This window comes from Chenopodium quinoa, unplaced genomic scaffold, assembly GCF_001683475.1.
Source record: "Chenopodium quinoa cultivar QQ74 unplaced genomic scaffold, ASM168347v1, whole genome shotgun sequence".
Lineage (NCBI taxonomy): Eukaryota > Viridiplantae > Streptophyta > Magnoliopsida > Caryophyllales > Amaranthaceae > Chenopodium > Chenopodium quinoa.
Genome location: NW_018742963.1, coordinates 1,927,043 through 1,934,176, shown reverse-complemented (window position 1 = coordinate 1,934,176; position 7,134 = coordinate 1,927,043). Strand labels below are relative to the sequence as shown.

Genomic DNA, 7,134 nt, shown 5'->3' with positions numbered 1-7,134 from the left:
TTCCCAAAACTATGTTAAGAAGATGGACTCCCTTACAGAAGGATGTATAATTTAGCGAACAATTGGGGATTGTGCTTCATCGTCAGATCTAGTTTCTCATCATCATAATTTTTTTAAAGAGGATTTTTACTTGATTAATTTAGATTGTATTTTACTTTTCTAAAATGTTTATTGTAAATGTTGTATGGCTTTCAATTAATAATATTTTATCTTTCCCTTTAAAAAAAAATTATTTATTTTATTAAATATATGGTTGACTACGATCCCAGTCATTGAGGTCACAAACTCACAATTGGCTATAAATACAAGATCAACCCTTGTACTTGTATCACCCAAAAACAAGTCGTAATTGTGAATTAAAATGGCTTCTTCAAAGGTCTTTGTAATCACCATTATTTTTGCTGTACTTTTTCTAGTCCCAAGCGAAATTTCAGCACGTCAGCTAGCAGAACCTTTCTCAACCAAAAAGACGCGTAAGCTTGTTACTCTTTGCAATGTCATATATAATGTCTTCTTAAACATTTTTTTTTAATCAAGTAAGAAAAAATAATACTACCTTCCATTTACTCTTTTTTTTTTTTTTTAGCTCTATAAAATTAAGAAAAGTCGTCCTATCAACCTGGAAGTCTAGTAGTACTTGATCTATTGACACCTAGTTGAAGAGATTCGGGGAGGGTGGGGATGTTTATATTACGTAATGAGATCACTGACCACCAAATTAAGTACCTTATATTAGGTAGAAATTCAGCTAAAGGTAGTATCTTATTAGATTAACGGTGATTTATGCTTTTAGTCCAAAAAATAACCCCATTGTGTTAAACTAATTCCTTAATTTCTGCAGGTTGTACGCCTTATGAATGTTTTATGTATCCACTTTAACAAGTTTCAATAATAATTTATAGTTAAGAAGAACGTAGAATTTTATTAGATTAGTGGTGATTTATGCTTTCATGATACCAAATTTGTATAATTTTTAAATATTGATAGTTAACTATATTAGTCAATGAAATAACGCATTAATTAAATGTAAAAATTAAAAGTGTTGTAAGTAAATAGAAAAAAGTGATATTCATATACTTTTTTTTTTTTGTTGAAAGGGATATTCATATACTTTAAGATTAATAACTTTCTAGTTTGGATTATTCTACATTTATACTATCAGAACCATTTATAGTAAAATTTGTGCATTGCAAAATATTCAGTATGTATATACTTTATGTATTTTGACTAATTTATTTATTTAAATTTGTTTTTTTATGTTTTTTTTCAGATGTTGTGAAGCACGCTAGTGATCCTATTTACTACTCTAATCCACAAACAGATCCTAATTCGTATCAAGCTGTTCCATGTCAAGGGTGTAATAATTAATGCAATCTCAGTTTCCTAATGTTCTTGATTTAGCAATTTTCGATTCATATATGCTGTTATGTTTTTAATAGAATTTTACTTCCTTTTTTTTTTTTCCCCATTTTTGCTGTACCCTACTTACCTCGCTATATTTATACCATTCAACTCATTATTTCTTACATTCATCCACCTTTTTATTACACATCCATCTGTTTGCTAGAATGAATGTGTACTAGAATTTAAAACAAATAAATAAGTGATTCTCCTTCAAATTAAGTTTTATGTCTTGGGTATATCATGTATGTAGTGGTTCTCACTTGTATTCTCTATGTTGGTTTTTTTTGCATCATAAATAACATACAAACTTTCTATTTATGCTTGTACACAAACTTGTAACATCAGTTGTATTATGAAAACGGATACATATATCGGTATATTAAAGGAAGTTTAACTTATGGATCCAGAGCATCTTACAAGAATATATTATAACACTCTTCCCATGAATGTACACCTTTTACAACAGTTGCAAACATACGTCAAAAGTCTTAAAACCTTTGAAAAAAAAGATATTTCTACACTCGTCGTTTAAAATATAACTATCATACTGGCATACAGGGACACAAACCACGACCAAAAAGAAAAAAGTGTAATGCAAATACTATATTTTCCCACTTAATTTAGCACATACTCCGTAATTCTCATATATATGATGCAAATACAATATTTTATCACATTTATTAATGCAAAAATTCAATTTTTAATATCTTGAAAATTATAAATTTTTCATACTTAAAAGGATTACCAATATACTCTCTTGTCAAAAAAAAAAAAAAAAAAAAAAAAAAAAAAAAAAAGATTACTACTCCGTACTATATTTAGTTTTGATTGACTATCTCATCATAAATGAATTTCTTTTTAAAATTTTATTTTTTTAATTTCAACTATTTATTACTATAATTTTTCAAAATCTTTATTAATTTTCATAATTAATTATCTGCATTTTAAAAAGAAAAAAAATAATTTTAAATAAGTTTGACCAGCAAAATATAAATTAAAAATCAGCTAATCAAAATTGAGTACATAATTAAGGTTATAAACTTGTATTTTCTCTTAATGAGCAAGCCCCGGTTTATAACCTAAATAAACAAATTATGTTTATTAAATGACATTTTTGTAAATAAGTTGCATCGAAAATTGTTTTTTGATTAAAAAAAATATATTTTTACTGTTTGTGGACCACTATGACAAGTTGGACATATTTTCAAAGTTAACAATGTTAACTCTCCGTTTGCTACTATTCATCATCTTCTTCCTCCCACCTTCTTCTTCTTCTTCTTCTTCTTCTTCTTCTTCCTCTTCTTAATGTTCATCTTCTTCCTCTTTTTCATACTTTTTCTTTCCACCCACCTTAATCTTCTCCCTCTAATCTCTGCCCACTTTCACCTTCTCTTTTAAGTTGTTTGACTCCATTGTCGCCGGCTTCGCTGGCAAAATTAAACGAAAATCCTAATAATAAAAGGAGAAATTAATGGCATGGTTAACCCTAAAGGGTAGCTGAGTTTTCCTTCCTCCATAAAATTCGACTTCGCACCACCATTTCCGACGGTTTTACCGTCGGAAGTAAACGAAAATACAAATAACAAAGTGAAAATAACGGGCATGGTTAACTCTAAAAGGTAGATAAGCTTTTCTCCCTCCATTGATTTCGACTTGTTCGACGTCATATAATGAAACTTGTACTTTCCACCATTTAAATTTAAGGTTGAACGAGGAGAGAGAAAACAACAAAGGGTTGAAAGAGTAAAGAGAAAATCAAAAAATACCAAAAGGTTGAAAGAGTAAAGAGAAAATCAAAAAATACCAAAAGGTTGAAAGAGAAAAGAGAAAACAACAGTTAACCAAAGTTAGATGTAATTAAAATATACACCCCTTGATAAACATAAACTTGTATTTTCTCTTAATAAATACAAATTGTAAAATGTTGATTTTTTAAAATAGTCAGAAGAATCTAACTAAATTTGACAAGACTATAATTTTTCTTATATATAAATCACAAAAACTAGTTAAATAAAAATTATAAATAATGACAAAAGTTATAACGTGTAAAAAAATTTGAATTGAAGGAATTAATATAAATATTGTGGATAAAGATTGTATTGGTAAAAAAAGTCAAGTAAGTTCTTGTATTTGCTTGAATTATCGCTTTTAATAAATCATTCGTCAATCAATCTAGCTTAGCAATACAAACAACATTATTGTCAAATTTCATTGTACGTCAAGTTTTTAATATCATGAATTAAAACCAAGTCACAAAGATTCTTGTGTCCAGCTTCTAATTCCGTAATCAATTCTACATGGTTTGAACTTTTGTAGAGATGAAAGTCAAAGTACGTTGTTAGAACGCATGATATGACAGATCCACCATACATAAATTGATACTCCGTAACTAGTTTGAGGTATAAGTTTGAGTGGATCAGATAAAAATAGCCAATATAATTAATCTAAAACTCCCTTTAGGCTAAAATACTTGACACAATTATCATTTTCGTCCGTCCTAAAATACTTGACACGTTACTAAATATGAAATGCGATCATTAATAATAAAAATATATATTTTTCTATACTCTTTTTGGGACCACAAACCCAAAAACCCAATATAATACAAAATAGGATCTTTTATATAATAAACAAATGTTTTAATTGAACCCATGTATAGTTTTTTAAGGGCCAATTCTGATTTATTGAACTGAGCTGAACTGAACTAAACTGAAATGAAATGAATTGTTTATGAGAGAAAGAAATTAAGAACTGAACTGAAAAGAACTAAAATTAAGCTAAAGAGAACAGATTTTAAACTACGTGTCCACCCCAACGTCCCAAGTATTATGGGGACGGAGGGAGTATATACATACCCAATCAACTTGCCTGGTCGCCTAGACACTACTTAACTTGTACTTCCTTCGTCCCATATCATAGTTCCTATTTTTCTATTTTGGAGACCAAAATGTTGTTTCTTTTTCTATTTTTGGATAGTCTATAAAGACCATTATACTCTCATTTTTTTTTACTCTATTCATTATATTTTCTAAATTACCCTTGAATTTTCCACGTGCCTTGTATTTTTTTCGACTTTCTTTCTCTAACTTTTGTCTATAATTGTACTTTTCACATTTTTTTTATGTACTTCATTCACTTTCTCCTTTCTAAATTTTGTCAATAATTATATTTTTCACCTTTTTTTAGGTACTTCATTCACTTTCTCATCCCATTTCTTAAATACCGTGATAAAACACAAACATGAATTATATATTGAGACGGAGGAAGTATTTATTTTATAAAAAATAGTCTCATATCACTAGCTAATCCCACATAAATATCATATAAATATTAATAGTCTCAAAACCGACTCGACTTGAGAAAAACTATAAATGCCTTCATTTCCAATTGTAATTGACCAGATTCGACTCGAGAAATTCAGGGTTCTAACCCAATCTTAAATTCAATCCGAATTCAAATTTGCCCCGATTTGAACTTAACCCGACACCGATTTGACCCGACCTGAACTCAGCCCGAAATAAATTTGACTCGATTTGAATTCAAACCAAACCAGTTTGACGTGATCTGATCTCAATCCGACCTTAAGTTGACATGACAAACCTGACTTAATTGATTTGTTTAACCTTAACGGATATTATCCCGAGCTGATTTTAATCCGATCTGATTTTAACTAGACATTTAATTCATGGACCTTCCTCTTTTTGTTTTCTTCTTGAAACATAATTACTTCAATTCATGTAATTATTTGTTGCATTAATGTTTAAAGTCTTTCTTTTGTAAGGGTCGGCCATTTGCATAACAATATTTTATTATTTAATGCAATAAAATAAAATATACTTTGCACTACATATATTTCTTCAATTTAATTGATTTGATGTGTTTACTATAGTCAAGTTTAATATAATCAATATGTGACAATCATCTATTAATCTATATATCATTAGTTCATTACTTATGATCTCACTTATGAAGTATATGATAAGTCATTGATTTTAATTTGGGTTAAAAATAAAAATGACACAAGAATTGATCTAATGAGAAAACTAATAAACCGTAAGTGTTAATGACACAACATAAACAATGGCACAGGAATGATCTAATAGTGACCTAACTTAAAAAATGCTCTCATTTAAAAATGATTACCTTATTTGAATATTGAATTTTGTCAACCCGCACGGCCAGGTCAAACTTAGTAAAACTCGAAAACGGATCTGACTTGGAATTGACCAAATACGGAGTTAACCTTATCTTAATCAAATTGAACCGAAGTTAACTAAATGAAATCAACTAAACCTAAATCATCCCAACTCAAAGTCATCTAACCTGAAATTAACTCGATCTAACCCACTTTGAACCGATACAAACTTATCATAACCGTATACGAACAATTTGAAGTTGACTTGGCCTTGACTCGACAGATCTTAACCTGAAATTAATCCGACCCAAATCGAGACGAGTCAGAAGGGTAACCTTTTCCTACATACTCAACCCGTCGTAGGTCAACGAACCAAATTCAATTTGATATTGGAATTGTCATCCCTAGTTGTAGGACCAAAAATCAGCCCAACGACGTTGTATGCTCTTTCTAGCTTGCTTGCATACAATACATGATTTAATTTTTCAATCCCGTTTCTTTTGGAGAGATGTATATGGTGCTTTAAAAGCTTTGTAACCGTGATCATTAACATTGAACAATACCTTTAAGGGTGCAAGTTTGACATCTTGAAGATTATTTGTCCTTGAGTTTTTTAAATAAATGTAACTTGGAATAATCTCGTATATGAAAATTCAACAATATTTCATATGACGGCCAACAAACCAAAAGAAATGGATTTGGAGATGTTTATCTATTTCAATTCAAAGATGATATGTTTGGAATTTTCTTTAGCAACATATGCAACATTTTGACCCAAAAACATGTTTTGAACTAAATTGGTTTGTTTTGATAAATCACTTATCTTAGACTTAGTGACTACTTTTATTTGTACGTTAAGATTGTCAAGGCTCTTAGACCGTACCGGTTATCCAAAAGTTTTAGGTATTTGATTAAGCAATATTATTATTATGGTAGAAAACAAGCACCGCTGACAAAATTAAATAATAGAAAAAGAGTACATATTAGCTTAGTAGAAAGATTGCAAACATATATTTATTCAAATTTGCAAGAATATTAAACAAATGAATGGTGCCATCAAGAAGCAAGAATAATAAGTACAATAATAAATTAATAAATAGAATAATAATTGGAGTCTTTGATCATCAAAGTAAGATAATGTTCATTATTGTTCAAGTATGACATCATTTACTTTTTTTATTTGAAACCATGACATCATTTACTTGACTTACTCCAAAATAGTTAATTTAGTTTTAGAAAAAGGATGATAATTTCTAGACATCATGGATAATCAAAATAGAAGAAGGTTTGGAAAATGGAAAATGGAAAATCGTGAAAGTGAAACATCAAGAGTGAATTCCTTGTTCATCCTTTGATATAAGCTTTTGATCATTTCAAAATAGACAACGACAGTATATTGTATGCGTCACTCTTAGAACATTCTCCTATATGAAAATAACAATTTTAAAGTGAAGAATTTTTAATATAATTTGAGCGTCCAATAACATGATTACATATAATGTTTGATAATAAAGTTGAATGTAGATGAAGTTGATAAGTTAGCTGAAATTGACAACGTGACATATAAGAATTATAAGTTGATTCATGATAAGATA

General features: G+C 29.0%; 1 long non-coding RNA gene across 1 annotated transcript; it reads left to right on the top strand.

Annotated features, from left to right (window-relative positions):
* The first annotated feature begins 333 nt into the window (after positions 1-333).
* On the top strand, positions 334-1,730 carry LOC110728781. Its single transcript, XR_002512773.1, has 2 exons — positions 334-473; positions 1,271-1,730. It is a non-coding gene; the product is annotated as an uncharacterized LOC110728781 (long non-coding RNA).
* The last annotated feature ends 5,404 nt before the right edge of the window (positions 1,731-7,134 follow it).